Below are 21,568 nucleotides of genomic sequence, written 5' to 3'. Positions count from 1 at the left end.
TTACATCCATGTAAATGGATCCTCCCGATATTATAATATCTTCATGTAATTTTGATTAAAAATTACACGTGTCAAATTTTCATTAGTTTGGTTTGGCACTTATTAACGATATTAACTCTAGGTACTATGATAATACATAGCTTGATTGTTCAAAAACTACATTACAATTTTTAAAATTAAAGGAACACATTAGATATTTAGTCCAAGTACAGGTACCAAATGTGACATTATCTCCTAATTTAATTTAAGCTCATCTCTCCTTGTTCATTTCTTACTTAATTTTATGTCTACCTAATCACCACATGTCATACAACATAATGGTGTAGAGTTTTTCTTATACAATACATACGTCTACTTATAACTTCTACCCAACCCTCAAATTAGAGGAAAAACATACTTAAGTGCACTCGAACCCACATCTTCTCGATTATTACAATGACAATGGTGCCAACTGAGTTAAGCCTTAATTGGCTAAATGAAGGGTTTATTTTAATTTATTTTTTTATACAACCATAGTTATCCTTGTCCATTTTACGTTTTTAAACTAATCATTTTTTTAGCCAAATTTGTATTAAGGTAAAACTCTCATAATAATGATGACCTTCAGATTCAAATTCAAACCAAATCTCCGCTCCACTTTTTTTTAACCACTTATTGGTTAATGGGGGGATTAACTGGTTATCTACATTATCCTAGTATTAGTAGTATTACTATTACAACAAGAAGCAAAGAGATTTTTGAAAATAATTTCTTCCCTCTCCTTTTGAAGTGTCAATAATGGATAATGATAACACGTACTCTGCACGTGAAACTTTTATTCCTAATGTTGAGGAAATTGGTTAAAAATGCCTTTTGCAATTTGAAAATAGGTAAATAACCTTTTCTTTCTTTTGCATTTAAAATTTATTTTAATTTCCTAGTCGCAAAAAATTAAGGGATGAAGTTGCAAATAATAATATTAGAAACACTTAAAAAATCCATTTATCACCTAATCTCATTTGAATAATCGTATTTCTTCTAATTTCTCCCACTTCCTTCCTAGTTTCTCCCCCTTTCTTATTCCATTTTCTCATTTCCTTCATTAGAAAACATTTTCCAATTTCTTTCTAAGTTTTTTTATTGGGATTTTGTAACACCCCTAACCCGTATCCATTGGCGGAATAGGGTTACAGAGCATTACCGTAAATATGTAACTTAAATCATTCGTCTTCAAACAATTCATATATTATATCATAACTCATTCAAACACATACATATCATCCCATTTTCGAGTCCTAGAGGCCTTAGAAACACTTTAAAAATGATTCGGGACTAATTTGAGAACATTTGAAACAATAAGGAAAAAGTTAGAAAATTTCATACTGCAGGGGTCACACAGCCGTGTGACTTACATGGCTGAGACACACACCAATATCTCAAGTCGTGTGGACATTCGAAGTAGGGACACACGACCGTGTCCTAGGCCGTGTCCGTGCCCGTGTAACTTTCTAACTTAAGTCACACGACTAAGCCACACGCCCGTGTGTGAGGCAGTGTAACTCTCGAAATGGCCTCACACGCCTGTGTACTAGGCTGTGTGCTAGGCCGTGTAACTGCCTGACTTGCCACCCTTTGAAACCTACAAGGGCCACACGACTGAGACACACGCTCGTGTCTTTGGTCGTGTGAATAAGAAAATGGCTAAAATCAAGCCATTTCTTTCACCCTTTACAAGCATAAACTTAGGTACTTTTGCATACATGATAAACTCTTCTAAACATGCTCAAAACCTACATAAAAAGATCCATGACATAGGTTAATAATCCATAGAACCAATATGCCATATAGGCACCTCAAACACATACATAAAACATACCTAAACATGATCACACTTAACCATTCATCAAGTAGTTTATCTTCATACCAAATCATTTCCTAATTAACCACAAATCAAGCATACCAAATTGGTCTTTCAAAACATACTTTTACTTGGCCATATCTATACCAATCCATAAAGCATCAAAGTGCCAAAAGCACACCAATCAATATACCATATTTATAAACCAAACATATCAACTTAATTCATCAACAAAACAAAACAATCCATAAGTGTTTACTTTCATAACATTCTATTTGTATTAAAAGATATCTATTCACAAACTTAGACAAATACCTAATCACCTAGTTTAGTAATTCACCATATTATACCAAAAGATATCTTTAAGTTTAGTAATTCACGTCACAACCCTAAAAAGAAAAAGAACTGCCAACATCGATGGATAGTGTGAGTCATTGATTTGATCCATCCAAAAGTCAGTGATAATGATCTACAAAACAATACACAAAAACATATAAGCTTACAAAGCTTAGTAAGAACATAGTAAATCTTTTAAATTGTCATCAATTTAATAAAACTTTTATTTTACTCGATTGAAATTACTGAAGTATAATAGGGCACGTATGTGCAACCAGGGGTACCGAAGTATAAACAGGGGCACATATGTGCAATTAGAGGTACCGAAGTACAAACATGGGCACGTATGTACAATTAGGTATAATTAACATAAGTATTTTATTACATGGTTATAAGATGAAAATATATATATGGAAATTCAATTATACATCTAAATAATATGAACTTACCTCGTCACAAAAACGATGAAATAGGTTCGATTAGTCCGACACTTTATCTTTCCCTCGATCTAAGTCCGTACGAGGCTTAAATTAATCTAAATAATCAAATTCAATCCATCCAATATTCATTCTATTCAAAATATTCCAAAATACACACTTTTGCAAATTTACACTTTACCCCTAATATTTTAATTTCTTTACAATTTAGTCCTTAGCTCGTAAATTGAAATTCATGCAATTTCATCCCTACCTAAGCTAGCCAAATTCCATATATATATATATCTATATCAACTCATACAATTCATTATTTCACAATTTTCACCATGAATTTTACACATTTTTCAATTAAATCCCTATTTGACATTTTCAACAAAATTCACTTTACAAAAGTTATATTTCTATCAACAAATATTTAATTTCTTCCATTAAACATCAAAAACCACATGAATATATTCATGGAAGAACCCTAACCTATTAACATTTTTGTAAATTAGTCCCTGGGCTAGCTAGATTAAGCTACAACGACTTCAAAAACATAAAAAATAATTAAAAACGGGACAAAATCACACTTGCATGCAAGGATTTTTATGCAGCCGAATGGAAGAAACCTAAATAAGATTTTCTATTTTTAATTTTCGGTGAAGAACATCTTTGAAGAAGATGAGAAACTTTTGTTTTAATTAAATTAACCTTAATTTAGCTATTTACATTTTTAACCTTTAAAAATGTGCTTAATTACATCAAAACCAACCCATGGATGTCCACCATCTATAATGATGGTCTATTTACCATTTAAGTATTCTTACTTTAAGGTTCTATAGCTATTTAATATATTTATCTACTAGAACTCTACTTTTTCACCTTTTACAATTTAGTCCATTTTACTAATTAAACATGCAAACGATAAAATTTCTTAACGAAATTTTTATACGACCTTGCTAATATTTCGTAGACTTTAAAATAATAATAAAATAAATATTTTCACATTGGATTTGTGGTCCCAAAACCACTATTCGATTTTATGAAAACAAGTTTATTACAAATTTAGTGCTCTTAGTATAGTAATTTTACCTTAATGTACTTTTATTTTTGAATAAATTGGTTTAAATAGAAATCCATTAGTTTTATTAATATCTTCATATATTGTCCTCAATGATTTTTGCATAAAAGCAAAATAAACGCAAATATTTTATTGATTATCTAACGTTTAACTAATATTAAGTGGTATTACATGGTTAGATCATAATACAAAAAGATGACTTATATTATTAGATAATCTAAACATGTCCTTAGTCTATTCGAGATTGAGAAATCGATTGAAAGACTAATATGTCGTTTATCAAATCAAATTAGGGAGATACATTGTCTTGGGTATTGGAGCGAGTGACTCCTAAAGGATAGACACATGAACGTGACTGATTAGACTGACAGTACATTAGACAGGACCCAAGTATAATAAATCTTAGACCTATTTATGGATTTATTCACATGTGATGTTCATAGTGTGAAATACCTTAATCTTGAGTTAATGATGAATTGTGTATGTGTAACTCATATACTTTAATGTAAATGAAAAACTGAGTTCAAATAGATAAGGAACTGAAAGTATGCAACATCATTACATAGTAGTGGAATTCATAGCCCATTTAAAGGGTAAATGATCTCCTCTTATCGACATTACATGATAGATGAAAAGTAAACATGGTCATGAGTCATTTGTTTTTGTGACAAATTATTTAATTACTATTTGATAGTAATTAACTTTTCATGAAGGAAGATGTAATGGTTACCATGAGATAAAGATGATCATATTTAGAGAATGAATTTATCTCAAATAGTTTAAGGATATCCTATGATGGTAACACACTTATGATAAGGTCATTGGGCAAGCACTTTATAAGTAGCTTTCATAATGGTATATAATAAGGGAGGGCTTAGTCACGATCCTTTATGAAATGACATTGTGACTAAATAATGTTGTAATTAATAGACAAAAAGGCTAGAACTTAATTACAAATTATATGAGCCCTAATTATATATGTCCAAACAGTATTTTCGTTAGCTCGAAATAATCAGGAATGAATTGCATGTAGAGCCAATATTAATAAGAAATGAATGAAAATGATGAAGTAAGAGAAATAGATCGCATGTATCACTATCTGCAATGAATGCATTTTCTCGCCAAGTACAAAAGATGACTTGGACTTAATTTAAGTTCTTTGAATTATTATGAATAAAATAATTGAAGATCAAAAATTGAATTAAATTAATTAGTCATTATGGAATTGTTGAATAAGAAAATTAAATGTATTTCCTTATATATTTTATTACGCTAAAGTTGCTATGACTTTAATGAAATAAAATTGATTGAGAAAATTATTTACTTGAAAAATAATTTAGTTAAATTAATTGATTAAATAAATAACATTTTGGAAAATAGAAAATAAAATATTGGATTGAATAAATTATAAGTGTTGGATAAAAATATGAGAAACACATATAATCAAACCCAATACATGACAGACCCAATAGGGCCATAATACAGAGAAGGGGGGCGACAACCCTTATACTGTTTCCCTATAAATAGGATCTTTGTGTTAAGCAAATTAACACATCACTTTTCATAGGTCGTTATTTTTTAGAAAATAGTAGTAATTTATTTTAAAAAATATTTTCTATTTTTTTGGAAAAACGCATAGTTTTCGGTTATAGTGAGGAATTACTTTCCTACAAGAGTAAACAAAATTTGTTCATTCTGTGAGTTGGTTCGTGTTGTTTGAGTCCACACTCGAGGAAATTTGTGGTTTTAGGATAGTGAAAAGGTCGTTCGATAGCAAGTTGAGATGATACGATCTCAGCCCGGGATGTTTCCATTAAGCTGCCACAAGGGCCTATAACTAGGTCACGAGCTAAGAACTTTAAAGAAGCTTTGGCAAGCTGTGTGGATCGAGTTTGGAGAGAACAAGAAGCTGATTCCATTCTTCATGAAAGGAGTAACCCAATAGGCGTTTGCTTCTTAAAATAACTAGTTGCTGGAATAGTTAATTTATGAGTTTAGTTTATTTATTTAAGTGAAGTATTTATTGTTAATATGTTTAATTAGTGTTTAATAAGCTTAATAAGTTCATTTTAGTGTTTTAATTGCAGGAGTTTCTTCAGCTCACAACCGTTACATTACAAAGCTGTTATAAACTTAAATGAAGTGACCTTTCAAGTACTATCTGATCACAAATGAAGTAGCTGTTACAAAGGGAGTTAATTCACCATTGAAGGACATTTTAAAGGGCATTTTATACCCTTTAAATTCGGCAGCAACCCTTTAGCTTGCTGCTGATTGTTTTGTTCTTTTAAAAAGAATAAATTCAGCATTTAAAATTTCTTTAAGGAGATGATGACTATTCGGCTACCCATGGGGCAACTCAAGAGTCAATTTCAAGCCTTCATGAACATTTATTCAGCTGAATTGAAGAGAATTCAATGGAGAAGTTATTTGTTTCAAGAATGCCAAGAGTCTTGAATTTTAAATCAGTTTTAATTAGTACATTAAGTGAGTGCTTGAGACTTTTTGGCTACCTTATTTTAGCATTATAAATAGGTGTATTCAGACTTTGTAAAGGGAATTTTTGGATGAATTTTTGAATGAAACTCTGTTCATTTGGTGAGAATTTCTTTTCTCCAACTTTGTTCAAAGACTTGTTGGCTTATCTACAAAGCTAGTGGCGTCAACCCGTTCTTTGTTTTATCCTGAACTTATCACTTTCACAAGTGTGGCATTCGAACCCTATACCGAGGTTTCTATCTATCTAGATAGTGGGTCGAGGTTTTTGTTTGAATTTCTTCTATCCATCTCATTAAACGTATAAGTGCTGGGTCGGCACTTATTAGTGTTGGTTCTTACTTGTTTCTTGAGTCGATTTTCTTTCCATCAATTTTCCATGACCGAACATATCCATTTAGCCATTTTCTGAACCCTTGTTGTTTTAAAACAATATTGAGCCTATTTCACCTATTTTACTTACTAGCTATTCAATTGTTCCTTACTTCATCGTAGACGATCGGGCAACATAAATACAACTCGACTCAACACCGAGGCAAATCGTATCATTTGGTATCAGAGCTATTAAAACGAGAAGTACGGATTTACGAAGACAAGCCATAATAGGTTGGTGAAATGCAAAAAAAATTTGAAAAAAATCGAAAAAAAATTCAAGTTGTATTGCAAGTTTCTCATTGTTTCTGAAGTATTGAAAAAAACGAAATTTCAAAAAAAAAAGGAGTGTTGGAAATTTCCCAATTCACAAAGAATAGATTTTCTGCCCCCATCTCTTCTACCTCAACGCCACACTCAACCTACCCTATTCATATTCATTTTTCCCTTTGTTTTCCAAATTTGTGACCGACCCTTAAGCCTACGATTAAGCCTTGGCAAGTCTGCTTACAAAGTCACGAGAAAAGAAGAAGTGGAAAAAGACACGAGAGCGCGAGCACAATAGACAAGAGGTAAAAGCCAACATACGAGTGCAAACACGAGCGTGAGTGTTATCATTTTCTTTCTTTCTGAGTGAATATAAGGTTTGTTGTGAGGTTTTAATTATTATCTTTCTTTAGTTCTGATTTGTTTAATTTGTTTTATGTCACAAAATTTCTGATTAAAATATGGATGAGCGACAAGAACGACAACCTATTCGAAATGTTCCAGACCTTAATCTTCAAGCCATGTTGCGCGAGGTGGAGCGACTCTTTGACCGAAAACTTGAGTCTATATAAGAAAGGTTGGACATGGTTGAAGAGAGAGCACGTTGGAGAAGGACACCTCAAAGTCCCCCTAGAAATCGTGGCCAACAACAATTTAATGAAGATGATTCACTTGAAATTAGTGGGGTTAAAAGTGACGAAGGATCCAATGTGAATGTTCAATGAAGAGAACAACGAAATCGAGGCCAAAAAGATCAAAGACGAGAAGATGATGATCTCAAGAATATAAAGTTGTCAATACTTCATTTTCAAGGCAAATCTGACCCTGAGGCGTATTTAGAATGGGAGAAAAAGATTGAATTGATATTTGATTGCCATAACTATTCCGATAATAAGAAGGTTAAACTAGCCGCAATCGAATTTTCTGATTACGCGATGATCTGGTGGGATCAATTCACCACTAGTCGAAGGCGTAACGGAGAAACGCCTATTACCACCTGGGCTGAAATGAAAGCGGCAATTCGATGGCGGTTCATTCCTTCGTATTATCATTGGGAACTTCATCAGAAACTTCAAAATCTTTCTCAATGATCTAAAAGTGTAGAAGATTATTACAAGAAGATGGAGGTGGCGATGATTCGTGCAGATGTGCAAGAAGACTGCGAGGCAACGATGGCTCGTTTTCTAGCTGGACTCAATCGTGATATTGCTAACGTAGTCGAACTTCAACATTATATTGAGGTGACGAACATGGTACACATGGCCATCAAAGTGGAAAAACAAATGAAGCGAAAAGGTGCTACTCGAGGTTATTCCACTACAAATTCTTCAAGATGGAGACAAGGCGTTAGCAAAAGTTTTCCATCAAATCGAACAAAGGAGTCCACGGTGTTGCCCAAAGTAAACAAGCCTTTGGCCGAATCAAGCAAAGGAAAAGCCATTGAGAGCTCGTCCAACCGTTCAAGAGATATCAAATGCTTTAAATTTTTGGGGAGAGGACATATCGCAAGTCAGTCTCCAAACCGGAACACCATGATATTGCGTGCTGGTGGTGAAATTGAAATAGAGGTTGAAGAAGAAGATGAGGCCGAATTGAATTCTGACGAAGAAGAGGATTTGGAACACCCTATTGAAGGAGAGTTGCTTGTAATCAAACGAAGTCTAAGTCTTCAAAGAGTGGAGAACGAGCAACAACGAGAGAATATTTTCCATTCGAGATGCCAAATCCAAGGTAAAATTTGTAGTATTATTATAGACGGTGGAAGATGCACGAATGTGGCAAGTACTTTCATGGTGGAGAAGTTAGGATTGCCAACCACCAAACATCCGAGCTCGTACAAGCTTCAATGGCTCAATGATGGAGGTAAGTTTAAAGTCGTGAAACAAGTTCTTGTTACTTTCAAAATTGGAAAATATTCTGACGAAGTTCTATACGAGTGGTGCCTATGCATGTGGGCCATTTGCTGTTAGGACGACCATGGCAATTCGATCGAAGAGTGGTTCATGATGGCTATACTAATAGGTATACCTTCAAGCATTGTGGCAAGAAAGTGACACTTACACCGTTATCCTCGAAGCAAGTATACGAGGACCAACTCAAACTCAAAACTTCTCTTGGACAAATGCAAGAAAAAGAAAAAAGAGTGCGAGTGGAAAAGAGAAGAAAAATGAGAGAGCTTAAGGTAAAAATTTAAAAGAAAGTGAAAAGGCAGAAAAGAAGAAAAAAATGGAGAAGAAAAAAACATTGAGAAAGTGAGTGTGTTTACAAAAGCGAGTGATGTTCGGAGAGCATTAACCTTAAGGCAGCCTATATTTGTACTCATGTACAAAGAAATTTTGCTGAACACTAACGAATTACCCAAAGATCTACCTTCTTCTATGTTGTCTCTTTTATAGGAATTTGATGATGTTTTCCCAGATGAAGTGCCTAGTGGATTGCCTCCCATTGGAGGCATCGAGCACCAAATCGACCTAGTACCTGGAGCAGCACTTCCTAATCGGCCTGCTTATCGAACTAATCTGGAAGAAACTAAGGAGTTGCAAAAACAAGTTGCTGAACTTATGGATAAAGTTTACATCCGAGGGAGTCTTAGTCATTGTGCGGTGCCGGTACTACTTGTGCCCAAAAAGGATGGTTCGTGGCGAATGTGTGTTGATTGTCGTGCCATCAACAAGATCACCATCAAATATAGACATCCTATTCCTCGACTTGATGATATGCTTGACGAATTAAGTGGTGCCAGAATATTTACGAAGATTGATCTTAGGAGTGGGTACCATCAAATCCGGATGCGAGAAGGTGATGAATGGAAGATTGCCTTCAAGACCAAACACGGTTTGTATGAATGGTTGGTAATGCCATTTGGTCTTACAAATGCATCTAGTACTTTTATGCGATTAATGAATCATGTGTTGCGTGCTTATATTGGAAAATTTTGCGTAGTATATTTTGATGATATCTTGATATACAGCAAGTCATTGGAAGAACACGTTCAGCATTTGCAGATGATTTTAGAAACATTGTGACAAGAGGTACTCTATGCCAATTTTAAAAAGTGTTCATTTTGCACTAACAAAATTGTGTTTTTAGGTTTTGTCGTGAGTTTCAAAGGATTGGAAGTCGATCAAGAGAAAGTTCGAGCAATTCAAGAATGGCCACGTCCAACTAGCATTAGACAAATTCGAAGTTTTCATGGGTTGGCTAGCTTTTATCGACTTTTTGTACCTAATTTTAGTACAATTGCTGCACCATTGACAAGCGTTATTAAGAAAAATTCAGCATTTTATTGGTCAAATGAGCAAGAAAATTCATTCAATGAAATTAAACAAAGTCTTGTTCAAGCACCTTTATTAGAACTTCCTAATTTTTCGAAAACCTTTGAAATTGAATGTGATGCTTCAGGTGTAGGAATTGGGGCTGTGCTAACACAAGATGGAAAACCGGTGGCATATTTCAGCGAGAAGATAAGTGGCGCTATTCTTAATTATCCCGTGTATGATAAAGAAATGTACGCCTTAATTCGATCTCTTGAGACGTGGCAGCATTATTTGTGGCCGAAGGAGTTCGTGATTCACTCCGACCACGAAGCTTTAAGGTACATCAATGGTCAACATAAGTTAAACAAACGCCATGCAAAGTGGATTGAATATCTTGAATCTTTTCCATATGTTATCAAGTATAAGAAAGGTGAAGAAAATATAGTGGTTGATGCCCTATCAAGGAGGTACACCTTATTATCTTATCTTGATTCTAAGCTACTTAGGTTTTCTTATTTGAAAGAATTGTATGTTGCTGATGTTGATTTTGGTAATATTTTTGCTGCTTGCGAGAATGGATCTTTTGAGAAGTTTTATAGATTCGAGGGATTCCTTTTTAAGGAAGGCAAGTTGTGCATACCACAAGGTTCGATTCGAGAATTGCTTACGCAAGAGGCGCATAGTGGAGGTCTCATGGGCCACTTTGGTATAACTAAGACACTATCTACTTTACAAGAACATTTCTATTGGCCGAGAATGCGAACAGATGTTGCACGAGTCTGTGCGCATTGTGTGACTTGTAAACGAGCCAAGCCCAAAATTCAACCACATGGTTTGTATATGCCACTGCCCATACCCGAATTTCCTTGGACGGGTGTATCCATGGACTTTTATTTGCTTGGATGACCCACACATTAAAACAAGGGGTTTTTGTCAAAAAATTAAATTATTTGCTTGAGAAGGGAATTGAATTTAGGACCTCAAGGATAAATTCACTAATGTTTAACCATCAAACAAATAACTCATTCTTGATATAATTTGAAATGTTTATTTTAAAAAATAAGGCATGTCACATATTAAGGTTTAAGGCAAAATTTGCAAAATAATAAAAATGATGCAAGAGAAGGGATTTGAACTTGGGTTTCAAGAAACGTTACACTATCACTTAACCAACAAGCCAATACCTTATTTATTTCCTAAAAATGTATAGATAATTTAAAAAATTAAGGCATGGTCACTCTCTCTCGATTCACAAACCTGATTCTACTAACCCCCGATTTTTGGGATGTTACATGAAGTCATTTCACTAAAGGATCATGATCGAGCGCTCTCTTATTATATACCATTATGAAAGCTACTTATAAAGCGTTTGTCCAATGACCTTATCATAAGTGTGTTACCCTCATAGGATATCTTTAAACTCTTTGAGATAAATTCATTATCTAAATATGATCATCTTTATCTTATGGTAACCATTACATCTTTCTTCATGAAAAGTTAACTACTATAAAATAGTAATTAAATAATTTTTCACAAAGACAAATGACTCACGACCATGTTTACTTTTCATCTATCATGTAATGTCGATGAGAGGAGATCATTTAGCCTTTAAATGGGCTATGAATTCCACTACTATGTAATGATGTTGCATACTGCAGCAATCATATACCTAACGTACCAACTTTCAGTTTCTTATCTATTTGAACTCAAGTTTTCATTTACATTAAAGTCTATGAGTTACACATACACAGTTCATCATCAACTCAGGATTAAGGTGTGTTACACTACGAACATAACATGTAAATAAATCCATAAACATGTCTAAGATCTATTCTACTTGGGTCTTGTCTAATGTACTGTCAGTCTAATCAATCACATCCATGTGGTTATCTTTTAGGAGTCATTCGCTCCAATACCCAAGACAATGTATCTCCCCAATTTAATTCGACAGACGATATATTAGTTTTTCAATAGATTTCTCAATCTCGAATAGACTAAGGACATGTTTAGATTATCTAATAATATAAGTTATCTTTTTGTATTATGATCTAACCATGCAATACCACTTAATATTAGTTGAATGTTAGATAATCAGTAAACTATTTGCCTTTATTTTGCTTTGCGTGCAAAAATTGTTGATGACAATATATGAAGATATTAATAAAACTAATAGATTTCTATTTAAACCAATTTATTTGAAAAATACAAGCACATAAAGGTAAAATTACTATACTAAGAGCACTAAATCCCAATAAAAAAAACTTAGAAAAAAATTGGAAAAAGTTTTCTAATGAAGGAAATGAGAAAATGGAATAAGAAAGAGGGAGAAACTAGGCAGGTAGTGGGAGAAATTAGGAGAAACGCGATTATTCAAATGAGATGAGGTGATAGATGGAGTTTTTTAAGTGTTTCTAATATTATTATTTGCAACTTCATCCCTTAATTTTTTGCGTCTAGGAAATTAAAATAAATTTTAAATGCAAAAGAAAAGAAAAGGTTATTTACCTATATCCAATTTGCAAAAGGCATTTTTAACCAATTTTCTCAACATTAGGAAGAACAATCCACGTGCATAGTACGTGTTGTCATTATCCATTATTGGCACTTCAAAAGGAGAGGGAAGAAATTATTTTCAGAAATCTCTTTACTTCTTGTTGTAATGGTAATACTACTAGTACTAGGATAATATAGATAACCAGTTAATCCTCCCCTTAACCAATAAGTGGTTAAAAAAAGTGGAGTGGAGATTTGGTTTGAATTTGATAATTAAGGTCATCATTATTATGAGAGTTTTACCTTAATACAATTTTGGCTAAAAATGATTAGTTTTAAAATGTAAATTGGACAAGGATAACTATGGTTATATCAAAAATAAAAAATAAAAAAATAAAATTAACCCTTCACTTAGTTGATTAAGGCTTAACTCAGTCGACACCATTGTCATTGTAATAATCGGGAGGATGTGGGTTTGAGTGCACTTAAGTGTGTTTTTCTTCTAATTTAAGGGTTGAGGAGAAGTTATGAGTAGAACTATGTATTGTATAAAAAAAAAAAACTCTCCACCATTATGCCATGTGACATGTGGTGATTGGGTAGACATAAAATCAAGGAGAAATGAACGAGAAGAGGAGCTTAAATTAAATTAGGAGAAAATGTCACATTTGGTATCTGTACTTGGACTAAATATCTAATGTGTACCTTTAATTTTAAAAAAAAATTCTAATGTAGTTTTTGAACAATCAAACTATGTATTATCATAGTACCTAGAGTTAATATTGTTAATAAGTGCCAAACTAGCTAATGAAAATTTGACACATGTAGTTTTTTAATCAAAATTACATGAAGATATTATAATATCGGGAGGGATCCATTTACATTGATGTAAAACTAAAGTTATTTTACAGCGTTCAATAACTTCTTCCATGAACCAATAATTGAGTTAACTTGTTTGGTTTATATTGAAATTTACCCTTCATTTCATTATTGTTAGGTTTTCATCGCATCCTCCATGCCATTAATGGCACGTTTGGTTCGCTATAATGGAATAGAGGCGTAATGGATTAGAGGCGTAATAGCAATTCAATTGTTTGGTTGAATGTAATGGAATAGAGGCGTAATAGTATTCTTGTGTTTGGTTGAATGGAATGGAGGTGTAATAGCATAAGAGAAAAAACTAAAATGACTAGAATACCCTTAGCAGAAATTTGTTTAGGTAAATGATTATTGTTATTGTTATTCAATTTTAATAAGATTATTAATATCAATAATAAATAATTTAATCATATTTTAACATAATTATTATTAAATATATTTTAATTAAAATATATAATTTAATAAAATTCTTAATAATCAATATTCTTATCTGAATTTACTAAAATAATAATATATGATACTATAAAATATATTTTAACATAATTATTATTAAATATAATTTAATAAAATATATAATTTAATAAAATTCTTAATATTAAATATTCTTATATGAATTTTCTAAAATCATAATATATAATACTATAAAATATAATTTAACATAATTATTATTAAATATAATTTAATAAAATATATAATTTAATAAAATTCTTAATATTAAATATTCTTATATGAATTTAATAAAATCATAATATATAATACTATATATTATAATTTAAAATAATTATTATTAAATATAATTTAATAAAATATATAATTTAATAAAATTCTTAATATTAAATATTCTTATATGAATTTAATAAAATCATAATATATAATACTATATAATATAGATTAATAATGTAGATACTTGCTAAGAAAACATGGATTAGACAAATGTCAAGCATAGGCTTCTTCCAAAAAAAAGTAAATTCCAACAAAGAAGAAGCACAGATTAAATCCTCATTCAGTTTCTTTGTACAACAGCAATACATAGGACAGATGCATTTAGAAGCAAAATTTATACTAAAAGTAGAATTTGGATGCTATAGAATAAATGCCAAAAGATTTACAATTGTAGGTTTTTCACTTCACTTGAATCTGAAAACACTTGCAAGCAATCAGGATTTTGAACTTTGCAGAAAAGCTCACCAATCTCACAAATAATTTACAAAGTAATGGAATTGGAAAAAACACACAAACACACACACACATCTTGTCGTCCGTATTTACGGTCCGGAACAGCCAACAAATCGAGCAAATCCTGAACCAAAAACCTTTCTCGTTCTTTGGTGGTGCTGCCTTGGTATCCCTCTTGGCAACGAGATCAGCCATGAACTCAACAACAGCCTAATGTAGAAAGAAGTTGAATGAGTTAGTAGCTCATAAGAAACCAAATAGGAAAGGCCCCAGCAAGTTAAATTTGTAGCCAGATTAGCATTACCTGATCACCCAAATTGATTACTCTCTTGGTGGAACTTCCAAGGGAGTCTCATCAGCTCGGAAAACTCTCAATTTTGACAATAATTTATGTAATATTAAGAAAACATAATCAAGGATTAGCATTCATACTGGGTGACTAATTGAGCTACACTAGCATGCTACTTGACTAATCTACAAAAGGCATCTACAATTAAATTCAAGGCCGTTTCTTTCTCCTGCAAAGACAATATAAACATCACTGAAAATCAATATGGTACATAAAAGAGTGCCAGGAATTAAAATATAGATGAGAAAGAACCTTTTCAGAATTCGATGATCGGAACTCTTCCCAGAATCTCTTGAAGTCCACTTCCAATTCATGTTTATCTCTGTTGTTACAAGAAGAAATAAAAGTAGAGTCGCTCAAAAGAAATGTCTCATCCATACATAGAGCAAAAGAAAGGGAGGCAGAGAAAATAAGGCACTTCGCCATAGTTTTTAAGTTTAGAAATGTATTACAAATAAATGGAAACAAGGAAACATAAAATCAAATCTAGTCACTTAAATTACAATAAAACAGACGGGAATTATGAGTATAATCATATGACTAGATATTGCAAAATGACAAAAATAAAAGTATGGTACAATAAGCAAAAGTTGAAGCCTAATTTTAAACATCAAATATTTTGTCTCATATCCAACATATTAGCACAACGGATTAACAAAAGGCATTAGCTTTCCATTTTACATCACACACATTTTCCATAGAGGAAAAAAGAATAGGGAAATTTCGAACTTGATTGTAATCGAAAAGTATTCCAACATTTGTTATCCCGTTACATATGAAGAATATAGAACAAGTGCAAGTGACCATAAATAGCTATGCATTTCAATGCATTTCAATGCCCAATTAGATAACCAACAATAAAAGCCCATGTTTGACTGAAATTGAGAACTACTGCCATATAAGGATATCTGCACAATCAGGAAACAAATTGCCAAGATAATGAGAAATTTCTTAAGAGGGGCCATTCAAATATTTCTGTTTTAGTAATGAATGTTCACCATTTTAAATGCAACAGTGGAATACTAGAATATTTTAAACACAAACTTGGGCTCACAAGTGAAACATCATAAGTTTAGGTTTTAGGTGGCTTGTTGCTTAGCGGGTGAAGCACCAAAAGAGGCATCAATATGGATCACAATCTTTTAGAATTACTTTCTTCTAACCAGAAAAAAAAGGTCTTTCTACTGATAAATCACACAAAATCCTCAATATCACCAGCAACATTCTACATTAAGATCATCTTACCCACATTCCCAATTGAATTCTCCTTCACAATACATACCAAAAGCTTCAAGAATTACTGCTAAAAGAGCAGTCAATATCTTGATTATCATCTGTTAAGGAAGCATACAAATCTATTAAAAAAGGAAACCAACAACAAAAAAAAAAATTGAAGGAAATATTCTTCAAGCTAAAGAGAACTTACATATTGAACAATGCCGAACTTGACAACTTGGTAAAACCATCGACCAAGTTTCCATGGTTTTAGGAAATATTTCATAGGAAATGGGTGCTTAATAGTTCCTTTTTCACAACTGTGTCCCAATAGTGGAGTTTTAGAATTTGCACGTCCTAGTCTTCTCATGAAAGCAATTGTCCTCTCTTCCCCACCTTAATGCTGAAATTGAAGGAAATATTCCAAAAAGAAAATAAATTTTCTCAACATCAGCCACAACTATAAACAATATTAACGCCGAAAAATGAAGAGCATTAGAAAATAAAAGGGAGAAGAACAACGCAAAATGAAATAAACATAATTTAGGTTGAAGATTCACCTTCTCCCTCTGGTTGATCGAGAAGCACGATTCAGGAAGAAGGAAGAAACAAAAGACGGAAAGGGGAAGAGTGGATCGAGAGGGAGAGGGGGTGGCTTTTAGCTTGGAAAAATGAAAATGAATCACAGATAAAAAAAAGAAGAAGCAGAAATCGATGGAAGGGAAAGGGAAATTACCTCTGGAAGGGAAACGTGGGAGATCGGTGGACGTGACTTTGCTGGCAGCTTCTGTTGATGTTGGGAAGGAGAGGGTGGAGGTTTATTTCGGGTAGGGAGGGAGGGTAAAACAGAGACTGATTTGGGAGACGGACGTAATAGGCTAATCATCGTTTTGGGAAGGGAATACAAAAGCAGAGAATTTGTGGAATAGGTCGGTAATGTAATAGACGCGTAATGGGCATTACTGCGAACCAAACGCCAAAATAGGTCGGTAATGTAATAGGCGCGTAATCAGGGCGTAATGGTATACCTATTACAGCAAACCAAACACACTGTAAAGATTTTTCCTACGTACAGACTATCAATGATTGAGTCTAAAGCAAGTGTAAACCATATCACCAACAAGATGGAGTTATTAAAAATAATTAAGTTGGTTAAAGAAAAATGGTGGTGGGAAGGAAAATATTGCTAACCAAAGGAAGCACCATCTTTTGAAAAACAAAAAATGTTTTAGGTTGTCGACTCTAAAAAAATGAAAATTTGGGAGTCGCCACCAATCTTTTATTAAGGTATGATTGGGTCACCTAAGACGACTTTGGTCTACGAATTCTAGAAAAACGGGTTCGGGAGTCGGTTACGTATGAGGAAGGATTAGCACCCTCATTACGCCCAAAAATTGGTACCTAGTTAATTAATTAAGGTCTTAAGGTCGAAAAATTTAAAAATATAATCTTTTAAAAAGACTTAAAACGTTGCATATTAAAACCCTTTTCAATTTAGAGAAGCAAAAATGCCACACCCAATACGTTAGGGCACAACATTCTAATTTTCTCAAAAATGAATTAGGTCAGAACACTTATGCAATAAAACTTTAAAAGAACATCCATTCATCCAAGATTTAAGAAATCACACCCAATACGTTAGGGCACGATCCCTTTAGAATCCCAAACTCGGAATATTTCCTTTACTTTAAAAGAACATCCACTTATCCAAGATTTAAGAAACCACAACCAATACGTTAGGGCACAATTCCTTTAGAATCTCAAACTCGAAATATTTCCTTCATGATTTTTTAAAAATCTTCATTTCAAGAACTCAATACGTCACATCCAATACGTTAGAACACAACGTGTTGAATTCCCAATAATGAGTTTATTTTGATTTAAAGAATATCCGTTTTGAAAGAGCTTGATTTTTTGTAAAAAAAATCGAGTAAAAAATGTAATGTTATACTACATTAAATACATATAGTGCAATAATAAATACTATGATAGCATAGAAATAATGCAAATATATGAACAAATAAATAAAGTAATAACTGCAATATATCAAATAAATGGACAAGATAATAAAAAATATGTAAACATAAATTAATAGACAAATAATAAAATATACATACATCCATGACAATATACAAGTTTAAAATAATTAAGATAATATCAAAATTAATAAAATATGTGTCTAAAATATACGAAAAATATTAGTTTTCTAAGGTGAAAATATATGCAAAAGAAACATATTTATATATATATATAATAATAATAACAATAATTTCATAAAAAAATTTAGAAATATTGATTTTAAGAAAACTAAGAGAAAGGACTAAATTGGGTCGGAAATAAAAAAACAGGGGCGAATCCGCAAATAAATAAAGTCGAGAGGACCAAATTGAACGCGCGAATTACATAGAGGGGCTGGAAGGGCAATTTCCCCTTCTCCTCTAAAACGATGTCGTTCAAGATGGGTCAAATTGAAATTAAAATAAATGACAGGGCGAATTTTTTAAAAAATAAAAACTTAATTGCAATAGTGTTAAAAGGCGGAGGGGCTAAAATCGAAATTAGCCCCTCCCTATAAAACACGCGGACCCTAAAACTGGGTCGGTCGAATTCGGTTGGACGCCTCAAAGACGCCGTTTTGCACGTCTGAGGCCTCCAAAACGACACCGCTTTTGGTATCATATAAGCCTCCCTTCCTCCAAAAATAATCATTTCAGAATATTTTCAAAAAAAAAAACCCTTTTAAAACTCTCTCAACCCCCTGTCCTCCGACCATTGGCCGGTCATCGGACGGTTATCGGCCATCACATTGCCGCCGATCCTTGCGCCGCAAGCGCCGCCTATGGTGGCTTGACGAAAGGAAAATCCCCTTTTTGGCTCTTCTGACCTTTCCAGGCATGGATCGGGGCTCAAAATCCCCAAAATCTGACAAAATATGCGGGGAAATCACGAAAACCTTTCGGTTTCTGGCCACCGATCCTCGGCGTGGCTCCCTCGATGCTTTGGCGCCGCTTCAAAGTTAAAGATAGGTGATTTCTTTCCTTTTTTGATTTTATTTTACAAATAAAGAATAAAATAAAACACAAAAAATCCAAATAAAACGAATTAAAAGATAAATATAAACCTTTGGACTGATTTGCTCTGTATTATGAAAGTGAAATCCCTGATTTTTATTCGATTTTTTCGATCCCTTTTACAATGTATTTAATCTCCTTTTATAGTTGAATGAAAATAAATCAAAGAAAGAATAAATCTGGTCATATCTTTGATTCTCAAATCTATGATTTTTCCATATATTGTTTGATTTCTTTCCTTATTTTGCAGGTGAAGATCGGGGAGATTCAGCCTTGGCTTGGTCTTGCGGCGCTGTTGAAAATTAGAAACCCTAGGGTTTCATTATCTGTCTTAGGCCTCTGTATTCGGGCCTTTGTTTGTTTTGGTTTGGGCCACTGAATTTGGTTTTGGGCTTTGTGGCCCGTTTGTAATTTTGTTGTATTTGGGCCTTTTTACCCAGGCCAAAATCGGGTATTACAGCTGCCCCTCTTTGCTCATTGTCGTGTAATGAGAATGGAGCAAAGACTTTTAAAAATGCCCGATTTTGCCCAGACATGCTGAACCTTGGTATTTTCTTCAAAAGTATAGGAATTAGTGCCATCTTCAATCTACCTTACTGCAACTTCAGGGAGATAAGACTAGATGAAATCTGCTCTCTGCAACTTCAGAGAGATAAGATCTGTGATTTTAATCCATCCCACTACAACTTTAGGGAGATAGGATTGTCGGCTTTAATCTGCTCTACTGCAACTTCAGGGAGATAAGATTTGCCATCTTCAATCTGCTCCACTACTGCTTAGGGAGATAAGATCTTCAATCTTAAATTTTCTCCGCTGCTACTCAGGGAGACAAGGCTTGGTGGCTCAAATCTACTTCCCACTATCTTGGAAAGATAAGATTCGCCATCTTCGATCTGCTCCACTACTGCTTAGGGAGATAAGATCTACAATCTTCAACCTTCTCCATTGCTGCTTAGGGAGACAAGGCTTGGTGGCTTAAATCTGCTTCCCACTATATTGGAAAGATAAGATTCGCCGTCTTCGATCTGCTCCACTACTGCTTAGGGAGATAAGATCTACAATCTTCAACCTTCTCCACTACTGCTCAGGGAGACAAGGCTTGGTGGCTTAAATCTGCTTCCCACTATCTTGGAAAGATAAGATTCGCCGTCTTCGATCTGCTCCACTACTGCTTAAGGAGATAAGATCTATAATCTTCAACCTCCTCCGCTACTGCTCAGGGAGACAAGGCTTTGTGGCTTAAATCTGCTTCCCACTATCTTGGAAAGATAAGATTCGCCGTCTTCGATCTGCTCCACTACTGCTTAAGGAGATAAGATCTATAATCTTCAACCTCCTCCGCTACTGCTTAGGGAGACAAGGCTTGGTGGCTTAAATCTGCTTCCCACTATCTTGGAAAGATAAGATTCGCCGTCTTCGATCTGCTCCACTACTGCTTAGGGAGATAAGATCTACAATCTTCAACCTTCTCCACTGCTGCTCAGGGAGACAAGGCTTGGTGGCTTAAATCTGCTTCCCACAATCTTGGAAAGATAAGATTCGCCGTCTTCGATCTGCTCCACTACTGCTTAGGGAGATAAGATCTACAATCTTCAACCTTCTCCACTACTGCTCAGGGAGATAAGGCTTGGTGGCTTAAATCTTCTTCCCACTATCTTGGAAAGATAAGATTCGCCGTCTTCGATCTGCTCCACTGTCAATGCAAGAAGGCAAGATCTGCTCTTTCACTGATCTGTTCTCTGTGGAACATGACATGTATAATGAACCTAATTATGCCTAATGATTAGGATGGCATGATCAAAATGCATCAAATGCTCCTAACTAGACATGTGTGAATTTTGCATGAATGTAAAATTTATTTATTTATTTATTTTTTTTTTTTTCGAGAATGATCCCTCTTAGGTTGTCATTACTCGAAGTTTATTAAGGCTTTGTGACTGACGTGCTACAACGCCTTCTTGCTTCACTGGCTTTTCTGGAGAAACATTTAGCTAGGTTGCCCCCACTGTAAACCTTAAAGTTTAATCCATTAGGATGCAAAAATTCAGACCATCGTTTTCCCACTGTAACCCAAGGGTATATGCCTTTTCTTCAATCTTCTCCTATCACAATTCAAGGATACAGATTACGAAATTTGTTTACTTTCAAGGTGTCCTATCAAATGCTTATGCCCAAATGAGGAGCTTTTTATCCATAGGGAACTTCTTCCTACCCCATCAAAACCTCCTACTATCTCATTCGCTATTTAGACAACCGAATCAGTCTTAATTTAGACTTTTTCCTCCTTAGTCTCCTTATCTTTTGACCTCGGAGTGTTCTT

At 33.7% G+C, this 21,568-nt stretch overlaps 1 long non-coding RNA gene and 1 pseudogene across 1 annotated transcript; both read right to left on the bottom strand.

Annotated features, from left to right (window-relative positions):
- Nucleotides 1–21,568, bottom strand: part of LOC128040493 (uncharacterized) — a 61,314-nt pseudogene that overhangs the window by 31,564 nt on the left and 8,182 nt on the right.
- Nucleotides 15,964–16,841, bottom strand: LOC105778749 (uncharacterized). Its single transcript, XR_008195307.1, has 3 exons — nucleotides 16,738–16,841; nucleotides 16,389–16,573; nucleotides 15,964–16,296 (listed from the first exon to the last, which is right to left on the bottom strand). It is a non-coding gene; the product is annotated as an uncharacterized LOC105778749 (long non-coding RNA).

This window comes from Gossypium raimondii, chromosome 4, assembly GCF_025698545.1.
Source record: "Gossypium raimondii isolate GPD5lz chromosome 4, ASM2569854v1, whole genome shotgun sequence".
Classification (NCBI taxonomy): Eukaryota; Viridiplantae; Streptophyta; class Magnoliopsida; order Malvales; family Malvaceae; genus Gossypium; species Gossypium raimondii.
This window is presented reverse-complemented; position numbering and strand designations above follow the sequence as displayed.